This window comes from Heterocephalus glaber, unplaced genomic scaffold, assembly GCF_053883595.1.
Source record: "Heterocephalus glaber isolate CG9 unplaced genomic scaffold, H.glaber_assembly_v1.0 deba00001460, whole genome shotgun sequence".
NCBI lineage: Eukaryota > Metazoa > Chordata > Mammalia > Rodentia > Bathyergidae > Heterocephalus > Heterocephalus glaber.
This window is the reverse complement of record NW_028258307.1, coordinates 2,113,160-2,131,487: the sequence shown is the minus strand read 5'-3', so window position 1 is coordinate 2,131,487 and position 18,328 is coordinate 2,113,160. Positions and strand designations below refer to the sequence as shown.

At 45.0% G+C, this 18,328-nt stretch overlaps 1 long non-coding RNA gene across 1 annotated transcript; it reads left to right on the top strand.

Annotated features, from left to right (window-relative positions):
• Positions 1-12: 12 nt before the first annotated feature.
• Positions 13-10,493, top strand: LOC110349996 (uncharacterized). The gene is made up of 4 exons (XR_002396236.2): positions 13-252; positions 2,028-2,158; positions 2,973-3,094; positions 8,423-10,493. It is a non-coding gene; the product is annotated as an uncharacterized LOC110349996 (long non-coding RNA).
• The last annotated feature ends 7,835 nt before the right edge of the window (positions 10,494-18,328 follow it).

Sequence of the window (18,328 nt, the reverse complement as noted above, 5' to 3'; positions counted from 1 at the left end):
GGTAGTGCAGGATCTGAATAACCCCATTCTCCCAGCTTTGTTGGTGGTGGGACTTTGCTTAGTGCTGGGACAAGTGTGGCATTCACATGGACACACAGGTGGCTGGACTCTGGGAACAGCATGGAGACAGGTCACCCGGGAGCCTCCTGAGGGGGAGACTATGGCTGGAGAAATGAGCACGGGGCTTTTGCAAAGAGGCAGAGGAGGACTTAGCACAGCACCGGTCATTACACATGACCTGCTGTGTGTGAGGTATGTCTGGGTTGTGGGCTGAGGGAGACGGGGTCCTTATCCTCCGCCTGGAATTAATCCATAAGTACCCATTGTTGTAGAGTTACCAAGGCTACAAGCGGACATTTGGGAACCATCATGTGCATCCCAGAGCCACGAGTGAGTGTCTCTCATCGGCATCAGCCAGGAGGAAGGCAGAGCAAACTTGTCTTCTTTGATCACCAGGCTGGGCTGGTTGCAGTCTGCATCCAGGTCCTCCTATAGCCCCCCCCCCCACTCCCAGAGGCACTCGGGAGTAGTGTTGTTTGTTCATTTAAATTAGACCTGATTGTTTTGAGCAGTTTTAGAGTCACAGAAAAAGAGGCAGGGACAGATTTCCTATATATCTCCACCCCACTCCCTGTTTCTGATCGTACCTTTCTTGTGTGGGACGGGTACTGGGCTGGGAGACAGAACCCAGGACCTTCACCCTGAGCTGCATACCCAGCCCTTTTTATTTTTTATTTTGAGACACTAAGTTACTAAGTGGTCCAGGCTGGGGTGGAGCTTGAGATCCTCCTGCCTTGGCCTCTCAGAGGGCTGTGATTACAGGCCTGGGCCACCATGCCTGGTTCAGCAGCAGCTTTAAAAACATTTGTTTTGGAGCAAAGAAGAGGCTGGGGAAGCAGGGGGAGCCATGGTCCTGTGGCTTCTAGAGGCACCCAGATGAGATTCTCAGTCTCATGAAGACCATGCTAAGTGACACTGTCATGGGAGTGGAGTCCTCACCTGCTAGTGGACCAGGCCCAGGACCATGCAGCAGTAGCTTTGACCCTGCTTCATCTCACCCATTTGCTTTTCTGTTCCATTTACTTATTTATTTTGGTTTGTATGATTCTTTTGAGACAGGGTCTCGCTATGTAGTTCAGGCTGGAGTTGAATTCACTATGTAGCCCAGACTGGTCTCAAACTCTGGCTCAGCCTCCTGAGTGAGGGGATTACAGGTGTGTGCCACCATGTCTGTTCCATTTATAATGCGCGGAAATGTTTATCTGGTTTTTGAGTCAAGCCATACATTTAAATGCATTTAATTAATTGATTGATTTATTTATTGTTATCTACTCGCTATAGTCAGTGAGAATTATGTCCCTGACTGTGCCATCCTGACTACAACTCTTTTTGAGGTTGTCTTGGGGGCCAAATTTATTTCCTTTTGGGTGTGAAACCTCAAAAACCTCTGATCCCAAGAGTTGAGTCTTATAAAAGACTTTCTTTCTGATGCTTGGGACCAAAGCCAGGGCCTAACACACACTAGGTAAGCGCTCTACCTCTGTGCTGTATCCCCAGCCCAAGGCTGGACTTTTTATTTAGGTAAGACCAGAGGGAAGTAGTGTTTTTTAAAATTAATTTTATTGGTACACTTAAGGTATACAATATAATGACATTCATCATTGGAAATTTGCACCTTTACATAATCTCTTTTGGTTCTTATTTTTTCCCCCTTCCCCTGCCCTCCCTTCAGGAACTGGTCTTTAAGGGGGAGGAAAAATTGATTCTTGATTGTGAAATAAAAATAATATCTTGTTGCACTTGGATTTCAATGAAGTAATAGATGTAGAAGAGCCTGGTAAACTGTCAAGTGCCTGCGAATTGTAGCTGTCACTAAAGAAGGGTCATCGACAGGGAGGAATCACTTTGCATGGATGTGGCTGGTGGAAACCTCTTGGGCTCACTCTAATTTATTAAAGCAAAGTGCAGCAAGCAGAAGCCTAGGTTTAAAAGATGCGTATTTACTCCTCCTTCATCTCTGCCCTCAGGCTCTGGTGCTGTAACCAGATACAGACCTGAGGCCATGCCAGAATGAAGAGAAAAACATCTGGCCAATCTCATCAATCCAATCAAAGCATCCTTTCATACTGGTCCAAGGATTTGGAGCTCAGACCTCCAGGTAAATGACTGCAAATTTTCTGATTCAACTGAGAAGATGGTGAGGGTTGTGTGAACCCTAATTAAAATATCAAGGGTCAGGCAGCAAATGGGAAATCTAACTGCGCTTGAGCTAGGCTAAGGGTGGAGGCTGGGGTGTCTGAGGTAGAACTGTAAGAGGATCATCCAGTTCCATTCTTCTGGGCATTAGTCGGGGAGCTCCTGTGTGTCCCTGTCCTCTGATTTCCGAGCTCCGTTTTGCTGTCATGGTGATGGATGACTTCTGAGGGAAGCCCCCGTCTTAATGCATCCATTCTTCCTTCTCCAGGGAGCTGCTTTTCCTGTGCTTCCCCCTGGATGGCTCCATTTGGGTCAAAGCACAGGCCCACACCACTCTGGGGGCCCTCAGCCTCTCAAGAGTCCACCAACCACTTCCCTTTTGCAGAATCACTTTATGGACCAAGACTTGAAACAGGCTCAGGGGTCCCCACAACAGGAAGAAACTCAGGAAGCAAGCTGGCATCATTAGGGGAAGGATGAGGGAGGAGGGGGAAATGAGGAGAGCTCCCCTTTGCATGTTATCCATAATTCATGCAAAATACCCAGAACAGTGTCAGGCACACAGCAAACACTCAAGGTACATTAGCTGTCATGGTGATTATCATCATCAATGGCATCTGAATTTCTCATGGTAATGTATTACTTTTCCCTTTGTGACTTCTGAAATCTATGGGGTAACATTGGGTTTACCCCATTTCATGGGGTTCCTTCATTTTATGGCATTGAAATGAAGTTGATGGTCAGTAAAACTTTTCTTCTACAACTTTCTCTTCTAGGTTTCTCTGTCTCTTCCATGTGCCTAGCGGAAAGTTGATGTGGATTCGGTCTGTGGACTGAGGAAAGAACCTTCATTCCTTTGGACATACCATTGAGCACCTTACTCAGAAGTGGTTCTTAGGTAAGAGCACTTGTATGCCCAGGAAATGGCAGCATGGTCACTTGTGGGACCACATAGCAGGCAGTGAGGGGCTGTGTGTTTGAAAAGACATCTGTCATTTTCTTTCTTTTTCTTGGTACTGGGGATCAAACTTGGGACCTTGGGCTTGCAAGGCAGGCACCAGAACCACTGAGTTAATTCCCCACTCAACTGTCATTTTCTTATCCCCAGAAAGTCCAGGGCTGAGCAAGTCCATCTGGATGTCACCATGAGTGTTGATAACTGTACCCTGAATTACATCTGTACCCACCACCCTCCTCCTCTAACTGCACCCATCCCCAGGATGGGCCCTGTATTTCCCTGGAGACCTCACAGTGGGTGAATAAGATACTGACGCTTCCTTCTGACCCTCTCAGATCTGTGTCCTGCCTGAGGACTCATGCTTCATGGCTTTTATACTGATGTTCACCTTTCCAGTTCAGGAAGTTCTTCACAGACAGCAGCACCACACTGTCACCCAGAGTTTTGTCTGCTTATCTCCTGCAGTGACTCATTTGCCCAGTGTTTGTCCTGGGATCTGATGAGCCTCTATCCTGTGAGCAGTGTGTCACATAGCGTCACATCCTCCCTATGAAATAGGTGCTGGAATGAGTCCATTCTCTTGGTGAGGAAGTGGCATCACAGGAGCTGTTTTTGTTGGTAGCAGACACATTGGGTGATTGTGTGAACTCTCCCCACCCCCCTTTAATGATGAAGACTGGAAAAGCTAAATACCTTCCTTCCTTCCTTCTTTACTCCTTTGCAGCTAGAAATGGTCATCTGACAGTATTGGCCAATGAGATCTAATTGGAAATCTCTGGCTGAAGGCTGTGTGCCACGTAGTGTGGCAGAAGGAGAGGCTCAGTGGGCAAATTTGCTTTCCTCACAAGACTGAGTTTTGTTTATTTATTTGAGTTTTAGGGGTAGGGTCTCACTATGTACTCCTGGCTGGTCTTGAACTAGCTATGTAGCCCAGAATGGCCTCAATCAAACTGATCTTCCTTCTTCAGCCTCCCAAGTGCTGGGATTAAGCTAACCAGGCTTTGAGAGAGTTGACAAATCTGGAACAGCTCCTTGCTATGAGCTGTCCGCCACTGTGGTGCTGATCTACAAGTTGTGCGGGAGCTGTCCCCTCTGTAAGTCATGGCAGATTCCTGCTGCTGACTCCAAGGCAGCAGCGAGGAGAGGCCAAGGTGTGTGTATGTCTGTGATTTTACCCTTCCAGTGAGAGTCATCCCCACACCTGGGTAAGCTCACGGTCCTTGCACTTTCAAAATAATCTTCACTAGAAGAAACACCAGTGTTGGGCCAGGATTTAGCTCAGTGGCACCATGCCTACCTTGGAAGCACAAGGTCCTGAGTTCAATCCCCAGCACCACAAAAACAAAAACAAAAAAACCAAAAAACAAAAAATACAGCAGTGTCTGGAAGTGAGGGGGTCGGGGTTTTCATAGAGGTCTGGAGTCAGGGGTAAAAGAGCCTGAAATAATTTCCCAGCCCCTTTGGTCCTGGGGGAGCACTCACCTGGGAACTGTGGGATACAAAATGGCATTCTCATTCCAAAAATGAGCATCTGAAATGAACAGACATTTTTCAGACAAAGAAGTAGAAATAGCAAATAAACATATGAAAAAATGTTCAACATCACTGGTCATTCAAGAGATGCAAATGAAAACAATGCCGAGATTCTACCTCACCCCAGAAAGAATGGCTGCTATCATGAAATCAACCAGTAACAAATGCTGGTGGGGCTGTGGGGAAAGGGGAACCCTGCTCCACTGCTGGTGGAAGTGTAGACTGGTGCAAGCACTGTGGAAATCAGTGTGGAGATACCTCAAACAACTAGGATTGGAGGTTCCATTTGACCCCGCTATTCCTCTGCTGGGGATCTTCCCCAAAGAATTAAAAGAATCAGACCACAGTGATATATGTGCACCCATGTTCACAGCAGCACAGTTTGTGATAGCTAAAACTTGGAAGCAGCACAATTGCCCATCAACTGGAGACTGGATAAAGAAAATGTGTTTTTTTTTAATAAAATGGAGTACCACTCAGTCATAAAAAATGAGAAATTAGCGATATTTTTAGCTAAATGGATGCACATTGAGGCGATACTCTTCAGTGAAATAAATAGGATACACATGTATAAATACTGAATAGTTTCTCTGGTGTGAGAAACAGAAAGTGTAAATAAGGACTAAAATGTATAATAGGTAATGTGAAATAGGAAGAAAAGGGGCAAAGGGGAAGGGGAAGTGGGAGGGGTAGGGGAAAGGAAAGAAGGGAATGGAATTAATATGAGAAAATGAAAAAATGGAAACAAAGTCTTTGTAAATAGGGAGGGATGGAGGGATTGAAGCGAGGGCAGGGGAAGGGAGAAAAAAATAAGCAAGAGAGATTATGTAAAGGTGCAAATTTCCAAAGATGAATGTCATTATATTGTATACCTAAAATGTACCAATAAAAAAAAATTTAAAAAACCAAAATGGGGTCTGTGGAGACAAACTGGCTGGGTTGGTGCTGATTTTCAGCTAGAGTGGGACTGAGACTTACCATTGCTCCTTCCCTGACGCATCTCAAGAAGTGTGCCACCAGTGGCCTTGGTTTGCAACATAGGCTTCCGAGGGCACTTCCAGACCCCAGGGACAGCCTCCAAACCTTGGTTTATTTTCTGAGCCTCCGATGATCAGAATTGTCACCTTTTTTGCTGATTTGTCTTGTCACAACCTTACCAGACAGGATAAAGTCCATTTCTATTCCTTATTTCCTATTTCTCAGTAAATGCACAGTCCTAAGTATTTTATTTATTTATTTTTTTTGCTGATAGTAACTACTGAGAAGCTGACATGGGTAAAACAAAAACAAAAAACAAACACCGGCCAGTTGCTAAGCTACATGGACTCTTAAAAGCTTTTGAGAAATAGCTGGTACTGATCTTAGTTGAAATCTAAATGGAGCTTTTAAAAAACTCTATTTAACCCCTTTCTGACCCTTTCCCTGGCCCATCCATTGTGTTCTTTTTTATCCCTTGATTTCTTTTCTGATTTTCTGGCCTGGTGCTGGGGTATTTCTCATCCTTCTAAGACCCCCAGCCTCTCTCTTCCATGGGAACTGGCAGGGAGAGGGGAACAGGTGCAGCAGTAGCATGGTGCAGAAGACAGGCCAGACTGAGGAGGGTCCACCTACCCCTGCGAGGGTCCTGTCCCCATGCCTCACATTGCTCAGAAGTTCCCTTGGGAAATGCCTCTACTTGCCTAACCTTGGAAGGAGCCCATTACAAGGTCTGATAGCCCTGGATCAAATGTGTTATTTTATAATGCTCAACTTACTTCATTTGAGCCTTGCTTCCTTACCTTTAGACTGTCTTTGACCTGCAGGACTATTTCTTAGCCTTTCTCCTTATCCTTCCACTCCATGCAAACCCCTCATAAAGACAAAGGAGCAGTTCTCAAGCTCCCATTGCAACATTATTAGGGACTCAATAAATATTTGTTGAACAAATGAATACTTTCCTTCTTACTCAGCCTTGGGCTATAGGAAGGGTACATTCTGCTCTCTAGAAAGTTAAATCACAGAGGAGGACACTATCCTAGATGGCCATTGGGAAGGATAACTTTCTTGTGCCCAGGTCCTAGCCCTGGACCCTTACTTAGAGTCCCCACACCAGGCAATGGCTGGATAGATATTTTTATTTTATTTATTTTTATTTGTGCTGAGACCCAGAGAAAATCCTTCCTTTCCAAATTACCTAATAGTCCCCACCTTTCCAGTCTCACTTTAGACTCCATCTTTCCTGTGAAGGCATCCCAAGAGATTGAACACAGCAGTCTGTCTCCTTTTGGTGCTCAGTAAAGATGTGCAAGATCATTTGACTAACACTAAATTACTTGCATCTTCTACTGTTGCCAACCAGCTAGTTAAGAACTCACAGATGCCCTACAGGTAATTGAGTTAGCAGTATTGAGGAACACTCTCAATTGAGTATCGGCACTAGAAATCCCGAGGTTTATGAGTGAAGGAGGACTTAGTTGTGATGTAAGTATGAACTCCCACCCTCTGTGGTCCCTCACCTTCTCTTTTGCCCACCTCCTGGGTACTGCCCACTAACCCATCTGCTGTCTCTGCTCCAGCTCCCCCGGCTTCAGTTGACCCCTGGGTCTCATACACTCTTCCCGTCATAGGTAATGTGTCCTTTTCTCTGTTTGCCTACCCACTTTCCCCAAGAGCAGGACTATTTCCTTTTGAGGCTGGGCTCCTCAACTGCTGGGCCCAGTTCTGTGGCACACAGACAAGTTGCACTTTGCCAGATATCTTTGGGGTGATCTCCCCAGCCCAGTCAGTTTGGAAACTTCAGCTTTGTATCTAGATTTAACAAAAGCTTCATTAGTAGGTGATTATCCACTCTACAAAGGATTCCTTTAAATAGCAAATTCCCAGAATGGGCTTAAAATAGGTTTAATTTAACCCGAGTCCAATTTGTGCACCCTGTTCAATAACACACTGATTGTTAAAGATGAGGTACACTTCTACTTATTTATAGACTAATTGCTTGTGAGTGCTTTTAAATCCCCCACTTCTTACCTAGTAGGCCACACTCCCTCTTTCAAATTCTTCCAAATTTACTCCAGGGAGACAGTTATTTGTTTATCGATGAAAAGGGATGCCTCTGGGGCTGACCCAAGCTCAAAGGGGATTCTTCTCCACCAGAGCCTGTCCCAAGATACCAAGATACACAGCCTCTTCCATTCCAGCTCTCTTCTCAGATCTCTCCACCCTCCCTCCATGCAATCAGCAATTGCAAAATCCTTAGCTGATTGTAGCTGGGTCTCTGGGTCCTCACACCAGGGCAGTGTCCACTCCTGCCGTGGTTTTTGATGTAATAGAGGGAAAAAACTGTGGTCTCATGTCTGGTATTTATTATCAGGACAAGCAAAGGGACCTCTCTTCTTTTGAGCTGAACCTGAGCAGCAATTCCACAATAGATATTGTATTAGTCTTGTTTTCTGTTACTATAGCAAAATAGCCAAGCCTGGGTACTTTAGGGAGAAAGAGGTTTATTTAGCTCACTGTTCTGTTCAGGAGGTGGAAGGTCTGCACAGCATTTCACTGGCTCTTGGGAAGTCCCCAGTGGTATTGCATCAGGGTGAGTGGCACATGGTGGGGCACTATGGGAGTGACAGTTCACATGGCGAGACAGGAGACTGGGGAGGGGTCACTCTGGCACTTTTATAGCAACCTCTTCCCAAGAACTACATTTTTTTCTGAGGGCAGTGCCCATAATTACTTTCCACTAAACCTCATCTCTTAAAGGGCTGCCACCACGCCTCACATCATCCTGCTGGAGGCCGAGATTCCAACATCCGAACCCTTGAGGGACACACTCAGAAGATATGCAAACCAGAGTGGGTGTCATGGCATATTCTAGTGCACGTGACATGTGGTCCTCATGCTACAGCCATGTCAATAGGATTCCAGTTAATCTGGTAGAAAGTGAAGTCAATAGAAAGAGAAAATTCTGCTCACCTGTACAGCCTTGCTTGAATGCTGCTGTTATCGATGAGATCTTTGGAGGACCGTCTGTTCCTGGAGTCGGCTAGCCAGAGGTGATTATTAAAGTGCTGTTTGAAGAGACGGTTTATCAATTTATTCCTGTCATGTCATAACTGGTTTTTCTAAAGAGCCACCTCTTCCTCATGAAACTGTCTCCTCTTTAACTGTATATCTGAAACTTGAATGTGGTGTGAGTCATGTGGATGCTCGTTAAAGTGTAGATTTTGATTTAGTAAGTTTGGAGTGGGGGCCTAAGATTTTCTATTTCCAACAATCTCCTGAATGATGCTGACGATGCTGTGGACCACACTTTGAGCAGCAAGGTCTCATAAATTGTAGAGCGATCATTCTAAATGTGGCTGTGATCATACTAGGCCTCTACTTGAAATCCACCAATAACTCCTACCGCCTCCAAGGTTAAGTCCAACATCTGTAGATGCAAAAAAGGGTCATTATAACCAGCCTCCTGCTTATTTCTCCAGTGTTGCCTGGCAGTTGTCACTTCCACGCATGCTCATTCTTACCTTTGTCCAAGCCTTAGTCCTCTGTGGCCTAGCAGACTCCTTCTGAACCTTCTAGACTTGACTCCTGTGTTGCCTTTCCCAGGAATCCTCACCTGTTTTCCTTAGGTTCCCCAAAGATTTGCTGTGTGCCTCAATCACATATTGCATGGCTGGAAAGCTCTGCTACTTTCCTTTTCCCCATTAGATGTCAGTTCCTGTGAGGACACAGATCATCCTCTCTGAATCTCAGACTCTCCAGCCTTCAAATAAATATTTGAATGGATGTGGAAATAAGCTTGCAGTTTTGTCTTTTTGCTCCTTGCATAGTGCTTGCTCAGCTGAGGTCAGCCTTTCTCTGATTGTCATTTGCTAAGCCTTCGTTTGTGGAAATCCATGTTCAAGCTTCTGTCTGGGGAGATGAATCCGATGTACAGGAGTTGTGTCTAATTCCATGGCCTGAACATTAGCAGCAGTTAATTCATTGCTGTTGTTTGGAAAATGTTAATTAATCAACATGATTCTTCTGGTGCTCAAGGGAAAAAGTCAAATTGCTTTAAAAGAATTTACCTTTTCATGTGACTGAGCTCTGTGAACTAAGGCAATGGTTTTCAACCCAAGTTGCCCATCAGAACCACTTGGGAATCTTTTGAAAAATCCCCATGCTCAGGCCCTTACCCCACAAATTCTCACATAATTAGTGTGGAAGTAGGGTCGGGCATCAATGATTTAAAGAACCACCCAGAAGATTCTTCAGACTCAGAGCACCAAGTTGAGCATCATAACTAGCAATCATAACTCTTTCCTAATAACCAGCTGTCACTTATCTCAGGATGGAGTATTCAACTATTGTTCCTCTTTGGGAAATCTTGATTTAAATTTCTTCTTGACATAATTAACATAATTCTTAATAAAGTTCTTACTTCTTTGTGTTCACTAGCTCTCATTTATTGCTTCTATGCAGTCTGTAATTTCACGATGAGATCTTTTGAATTAAAGCCTGGGTTCATCAACCCCAAGCAGGGGTGAGCCAGAGAGAGGGTGAATCCACTTTGAACTGCTTGCCGTTAAGCCCAAGAGTCTCTCTTACCTCTGGAATGGACTCAGGAGTGGAGTTCAGATGAGTCACGGTACAACCTTTTAGCTTTCCTTGCATCAGTTTCGTTGGGGTAATTTTTTTGAAGCATTGTAGAACCTTAGAACCCTGGACATGGTTTGTGGATTCATGATCATTTTGAAATCAAGTTGCTACTGATATTCTTCCCTTGACACAGAAAATAATACTTATAAAACCTTATCCCTAAGAACCTGGAAAAATCAGAGGGCCTTTCACTGCAGACCAGTTTCCTCCCCAGAGGGGATGGGAATTCAAGGTCCCCAGCTCCCTCTTCACTTGGTGAATATAGGTCAACAGGATCCTGGGAGCCACCATACCATGGAGGGGAATTTGAAAGAGACTCACCAAAGCTATAATGTTTTCTGGCACCAAGCCTAGAGTACAAAAGGCTCCGAGAAGAACACGTTGACCAACTTTTGGTGAACCAATGGTTCAGTCACTCATAGCTTCTAATACGGTTCAGAGTAGAGTTGCTGTTTGGCTGATACACATTTCCAGTAGGTCCTCCACCTCCAACTTGTAAAGGTATTTCCTGGATAAGATCATGGACTTCAAAGTGGTTTTCACTTACTTTGGCAATGCCTTGATGAGTCTAGAAAAGGCTGAGAATTACTTTTTTCCTGGTAGATTTATTGGAAAACTTTAAAAGCAACCCTACTAGATCTAATTTCCTTGAAGACAGGAGCTGTTCTCTTGAATTTTGTGCTTTTCCCTCTACCCCTTTCCATCTTGCCTTGCATATTGTAGATACTCATAAATGACAGTAAATAAATATAGCTAAATATTTTGAGTGCTTATGAGAGCCAAGTACTTTGTGTAAAATCTCTTGTTAAATCTTTTCAGTTGCTCTGAGTACTAATATCACTGCCCAGTTGTGCAGATGGGCCTATGGGAAATCACCTGCTGCAGCTCATACAAGTAAGTACAGACACACAGTTCAACCCAGGCTGGTGTGATTACAAACTCTGGTTTTAATTCATTTGGTTGTCTTACCAGCACCCTAGAACACCTGAAGCAGAATTATAGGGTGAAGGATCCTGGCTTAGTCACTTTCTTGGTCACTGAGATACAATACCTGACACCCTCAATTTGGACAGCGCAAGAGATGGGCATGGCGGAGGAGAGCTGTTCACCACATGGTGGAAAGGAAGCAGGGAGAATCAAGGGAAGAGCCAGAAAGGGAGATATAACCTTCCAGGTCATGCCCACAGTGATCCACCTCTTCTGACCAGATTTCACCTTCTAGTGTCAAGTCAGTCGTAGATAATCCAATCACCTTCTGAAAGTCCCACTGACGATCACATGAGGCTTTGCAGGGTGGGGTAGGGGGACATCCAGTTACAAACCACAACAGCTAGGATTTGTAGAAACACAGATTTCTGAGCTCTACTCCCAAGAGATCCTGACTTGGTTTGGTGTGGGTCCAAGAAATCTGCAGCCTTTCAGGCACATACTTGTCGACTTACCCAGCACATCAGCCCAGCTTCCTTGGTGATTAGAGCTCTGAGTCTTCATCTTACATGGTTCTTTTTGAGATACTCTAAGTCATTCAGATCTCCCAAGCCCAGGCTCTCCTAGGTACCAGCATCAGCCAACCACACATCAGGAAGATTCTTGTCTAGGGCAAACATATATTTCACTGAAGCCTCTTCTGAAGCAAGTAGCTCACCTGTTTACTGGAGTGGACCCCATATTTCTCTCACTAGGATTAATGTAAAAACCACACACAATGAAAGCTCTCTGAATGAATCAAGGAGTTCCTTCATACCCTCCATCGCTGTAAATTATGCTCTTGTATATTTTCTCCAGTGTGGCCTTTCTGTCAGCCTTAAATATTAATTCTTCGGTGCTCTACAGAGGTGTTGGTTCAAATCCTAAGGTGATATGGGATTCACTTCTCCTGTGAATTCTACAGTGAGACTTAAGGAAGAATCTTAGACTCTGGACAGTGGAAGGAAACTGAGGTTTTTTTCTACCTCCCTCTGGCCCTCTGGCTGATGGAGGAGGATAACTGTACTTGTCCTCTCCATTATGGGGCACTCAGCTCTTCACGGACAGCTCAGTTATTCCTTTGAAGAAAACAATTTTCAATTGTGAAATGCATCCTACACATGCACTGTGTGTAATATGTGTAAAATGTGTGTGTACAGTTGAAGAATAACAGCAGAATGCATATCTATGCATGCCCCTTGCAGGCCATGGCACAGAGCATACCTAGACGTGTGAAGCCTGGTGTGTGAACCCACATGCCCATGCCCAGCCTTCCTCCCCAACACTGGGGCTTCCTTCTCCAGTTTTGTTGTTAGTCTTAGATTTTTTTCAAATATTTTACCACTTACGTAACAATCAAGTTGTTTATATTTTACTGTAGAGACTCATGGCAAAGGTTGGTCCCAAAGGTTTAGAAGCTGAGCTGCCTGGATTCTACCTCAGTCCCATGACGACCAGTTGTGCAGTACTGGGAAAGTCATTTAGCTTCTCTGTGCCTCAGTTCCCTCACCTATGAAATGGGAGCAGTGGTAGATCTCACCTTACAGAGTTTCTGCTGCAAGCTTTTCTAACAGGCCCTGGTACCTAATAAACACCATGACAGTGGAAGTTATTGTCATGTACACTAAGCTGAAGTCTGTCTTCCTACAGGTCAGTGTTCCCATATGTCTAGTGAAGGCCTTTAAGAAAACATTTCCAGTCTGTTGTGGACTGATATGATAGTAAAAAAGAATAACCCTGAATAATTTAAAAAACGAAATAAAAAACCACAGATATTCAGAATTCAAACCTCACGTTTTATTGTTAGAGTCAACAGAAATAAAACTACACAGACTGCTGTGTTTTAAAGTGATTACTTTCGGTTTCTGCACTTTGTTGTCATGAACCTAGTATATGGCTTATGGCCATCACCAACTCACAGACACACCCAATGGTCTGTCCTAGATTTCTGCACACAGATTTTGCTGAGTCCTGCAAGAGGCCCATTCCTTTTGGAGGAAATGAGTTTCCCTAGCTGTTTGCTGGGTGGCCCTCTGGCTGTTGTTTTTCTTGTAATTGCTTTTCATTTGCTAGAAATAGCAATGATTTAAAAATAAACAAACATACTTAATAGGTGCTAGTTATCGACAGATACCAGAGTTTTGTGTGTGTTGTGTGTGTTTTAATCAAGAAATAATTTCTTGGGCTGGAGATGTAGCTCAGAGGCACCATGCCTGCCTGGCAAGCTCAAGGTCCTGAGTTCAATTCCTGGTACCGAAAAAAAAAAAGAGAGAAATAATTACTGGTGTTAAGGAAACTTCTCTGTCAAGACAAGCAGCCAGGGGAGAAATGCAGATCTGCATTCTGAGTTTTCTGACTCAGGATTAAGACAGAACTGACTTCTAGTTTTCCAAGTCCGGAAGTAGATAATGGGCTCTTTGAAGGTTTACCTCTCCCACTCCTCTTCTCTCTGGCAGAGCCCGAGTCCTGTAGACGCACCAGGTGTTCCCAGGAGAGCTACGGGGAGACACATGGATGGTATGAGTGGAGCCTGTGAATTTACCAACATGCCACCCATTTTGATGAAGAGAAAAGGAATTTCACATGATCCAATCAACTGTTTAGGGTTTTAGGTCAGACCTGTTTAATCTGAGGCTACATTAGGCTCTCCCTACAGATGTGCTGAGCAATCCTCACCAGGGAATGGAGTCCTCTCATCTCTAGAAGCTCACAGAAACTCAAGTGCTGGCGGGGAAGGATGGCCCAGTGATGCCCTTTTGGCTCTGCATCCTGGCTTTTCAGAGTTGCTACTGAAATCCCAGGCCAAGAGGCGGCATCCTCCCACCCCAGGCAAACTGGATAAACCTGGCAGCATGCAACCGTGCAGGTTAAAGTCAGGACTCTTGGGGTCCTTTCCCAAGCCCCATGGTGCATGTGCGCCATTTGGCTTTCTGACTACATTCCTACAGGGCAAGTGTATCTGCACTTGACTAAGATCAGAATGTAAACCAGAGTATTCAGAGTTTCTTCTGTGTTGGAAAAATCTCTTAATTTTGCTATAAACTATTAATGTTCATATGAGACTAGGGGTCAGAGTCTCTGACCACCTGATGCAAAAATTACTGTTTTTAATTCTTTTTTTTGGTACCAGGGATCGAACTCGGGACCTTGCACTTGCAAGGCAGGTGGTGGAACCACTGAACTAAATTTCCGGCCCATGTTTTTAATTCTTAAACTGTGGAGCAGCTTGAATTTTAGTCAAGAATAGTCAATCAAGTGACCCTGGGTTAGCATGTGTGTTTTCTAGAAACCTGCAAGAGATGAATTTTTATAGTCTTTCTTTCTGAAAGAAGGAACATGTCAGTTTCTGCCTGCCTGAAATCTGCCTTGCAAGATACATGCCACCAGTTCTCAACCTGAAGGACAAGCTGCCAGTGGCTGTCACAGGTTACTGACTCTGTGTGCAGAGGTATGGGCCTGAGAGGGGAGCGGCATCTCTCAGGGGTAAAGTGTTCTTTTGTGTCCTCTCCTCTGCCCGTGTCTTTTGCCTTCCCTTCTTATGTGCTGTGATGGGCTGAATTGCACCCCTTCCTCCAAATTCATATGTTGGAGTCACAACCCACCATGCCCCTGAATGTGACTGTATTTAGAGGTAAAGACTCTAAAGAGGTGAAGAGGTAGCAACAAGACACCCAAGAGAGGCCTCAGAGGAAGCTAAACCTGCAGATACTTTGATCTCAAATTTCCAGCCTTCAAAACTACAAGACAAACATTTTGGTTCTTTAAGCCTCCCAGCCTGTGGCATTTTGTTATGGTAGCTCAAGCAGACTCATACATATACAAGGCTGATCAAAAATATGGTGTGTGTGGGCCGGGGATTTAGCTCAGTGGTTTCGCCGCCTGCTGTGCAAGTGCAAGGACCCAAGTTCGATCCCAGGTACCAAAAAAAATATGGTATGTGTTTAAATAGGAAAAATTATTACAATAAAAGGCGCATAGCAATTATCCCCTCTCAAAATGCCCCTCCTCACTTTGAACACACTTCTCCCATTGTTTTGACCACTTTCTGAAGCATCTTGGAAGTCCTTTTGTGCGATGTCTTTATGAGTTGTGATAAAAAAGCAGTGAATTCTGCTGCTGGATGCCATCCAGCAGAAAGGCAGGATCATAAAAATATCATGGTGTGTTCTCATCCACCCTATTTCCCAGATCTGGCACTGTGTGACTTCTGGCTCTTCCCCAAAGTCAAAATGGCCATGAAAAATCACTGTTTGAATCAATTCAGGACACTGAGGCAGCCACGACAGTGCAGCTAAAGACACTCATGAAAGAGGACCCCCGAGCTGCTTCAGAAAGCAGCAAGAATGATTAGAGACGTGTGCTTGAAGCAAGGGGGAGGATTCTGAGTAGGATTCATGGGAATGTGTCTTTTACTGTAATAATTTAAAAATTAAACATTCACCATAATTTTTAATCACACCTCAAACACACATGCTAAGATGTGTGCACACGACACGGCTATGTTGTAGAGATGCACACAACCCACACAGAGGCAGACAGAGATCACCACAAAACAGCAGCACAGACAGCATGGACCCACACTGACACCAGGTGCTTTGCCACACGCCTCGGTGCTAGACAGAAGGGAGCACGGACAGAAATTGTTAAACTCACTCAGACTTGCTAGTGGACAATATCTCAAAAGGGAGAAGGATGAGGAAAGCACGCACAAAAATTGTAAAAATCAGAAAAGTGGGGTGAGACAAACTGGGGAGGTGGAACCAACAGCAGCCTGAAGCCCAAGACTGGGAAGTTACCTAAGGTGTTGGGTGTGCTTGACAAGAACTAAGTGCTTCAGTCTGGGTAGGAAAAGGTCTCAAAGTAGCCATGCGCCTTTGGTAGCAGCACTGTACCTCTCTGGGTCTCTTTTTCTGTTTTTAAAAGGAGGAGTTTGGAATAGCACAGTGGTTCTATTAGGTAGGTCTGCATCAGAATCACCTAGAAGGCTTACGAAAGCACATTGCCCCCCACTGCCAAGTTTCTCACTCAGTCTCTCTGGGGTGGTGCTTGGTCATGTGAGTTTCTAACGATCTCCAAGGTGATGTTGCTGGTGCTGGCCTGGGGCTCACACTTGAGGAACTACAGGGCCAGAGGAGCTCTCCAATCCTTATGTGGTCTAAAACCCGGTGACTATGGGTGGGCGTCAAGATGCAATACAATTGTTATTGTGGTCCTCAGCTCCCTGCAGGGGCCACTCGGCACTGTTTGCAGACATGTTTGATTGTTACAATTTGGGGGAGTTGCTACTGGCATCTAGTGGGTAGATCCAGTGATGCTGCTAACCATCCTACAAACACAGAGAACAACCCCTGCAACAAAGAATGATCTGGTTTGAAACATCAATAGGGTCAAGGTTGAGAAACCCTACTCCAAGTGAACCCATTCCTGGGAGGTGAGATGGGAGCTGAGTTTTCATCTCTCTGAAGGGAAACATCCACAAAGACTACCCAAGATTCTGCGAACTAGACTCTTTCTTCAGGGATTCTGCATCCTTGCCCACAGCTAGGTAGGACAATTGTGTCTCCTGGGAAACTTGCAGATCTTAGAACCCAGAGGAGGCTCCCGACACAGCAGGTGGCTCCTAGTGGGGAGCATTCTCAGAGCAACCTCCACTGGGAGCAGCGGGCTGGGCTCTGGATTAGGCCAAAGTGGGTAGCAATTGCATTGTGTTTCATTTTCTGATTTCACAGCCTAGGAAATAAGGGCAGCCCTTCTGGGTTCTGATTTGAAGCTTCACATATCGAGTCCTTAAAACTTGCAGAATATTGCGAGTCAGAAAAAGTGTATGTGTGCATGTGTGTGTGTGTGTGTGTGTGTGTGTGAGAGAGAGAGAGACAGAGAGAGAGAGAGACAGACAGAGAGATTGTGTGTGTGTTGAAAACCACGTATTCAAACCATTTCCCATTTCTGCACCTCACCCTGCCAATTACAATCTGCTTGGTGGTGTGAAACTGACAGCCGGCAGCAGTGATGGAGACAGGAGGAACGGTGAACAAGGGTTTTGTGCAGTCTCAGCTTTAGAGAGAATGTTCAGTGGGGTGGACAGGCATGTCACTGGCAGGTTTAGGAATCAGTAAAAACCAAGAACTGGAAGTCCTAATTTATTGTCTGTTTCAATACAAGGGTAGACACAGGCTATTTAATATAATGCATTGTTTACAAGTGGAGGAGAGTGGAAGTTATTGATGCATTACAAATGCAGGCAAATGCATCTCATAAGCCACGGGGTAGGTAATAACAATTGCAGAAGACTAAATTTGACTTTAATCCCCTGAAGAATGGCATGCATACAGCTTAAAATGATAAAAGCTGGAGCGGGTAGGGAGAGGAGAAGATGGGAGGGCGAGGAGACTCAGAGAGACAGAAGGATGCAGAGGGAGACTGAGTGGGAGACAGACAGAAAAGATGGGAGAGAAATGAGAGCTGATTTTCTCCTGGGATTACGCATTTCTTGATTAGGAAATACAGTGGAAATGGAAAGAAAAGATTTTTTCCAAAGCCTTGTTTTGATAAACAGCATCCTGCTTGGCAGGGTGTTTTCGGGAGCAGAGCTGGTGTTGTGCGTGGTCAAGCAAGCAGCTTGGAGTGATTTAAAGACCTGCCAATCCCTCAGATAATCCCAAACGCAGAAATAGAAAACAAGTCCTTGTCTGAAGAGAGCCTGTGGCCTGTTCTGTGTCCTCCTGTTGGCTTCTTCAGAGTCCTGGTCACAGTAGGTGGCTGTACACAAGCTTGCTGTCTTTGGGCTTGAAATTGCCCAGCTTCGTGACCCTTAGTGCATGGCAGTTTGGACATAGTAGGTGTCCCATGAGTGTTGGCAGAGTGGTCATGGGGTGATGCAGATGTCTATGACTTTGATGTAGCTGGGCTCCCCATTTCAGTGGTGAAGGTGGCTGTAGAGTAAGCAAAATAGAGCTCACTTCCTAGCCGCGCTGAACTCTGTGTGCATTGTTATTGGCAGAGGTGTCCGAATTCTGGGTGAAAATTCATGTGACAGGATATCTCCTAACGCGGGTGGGG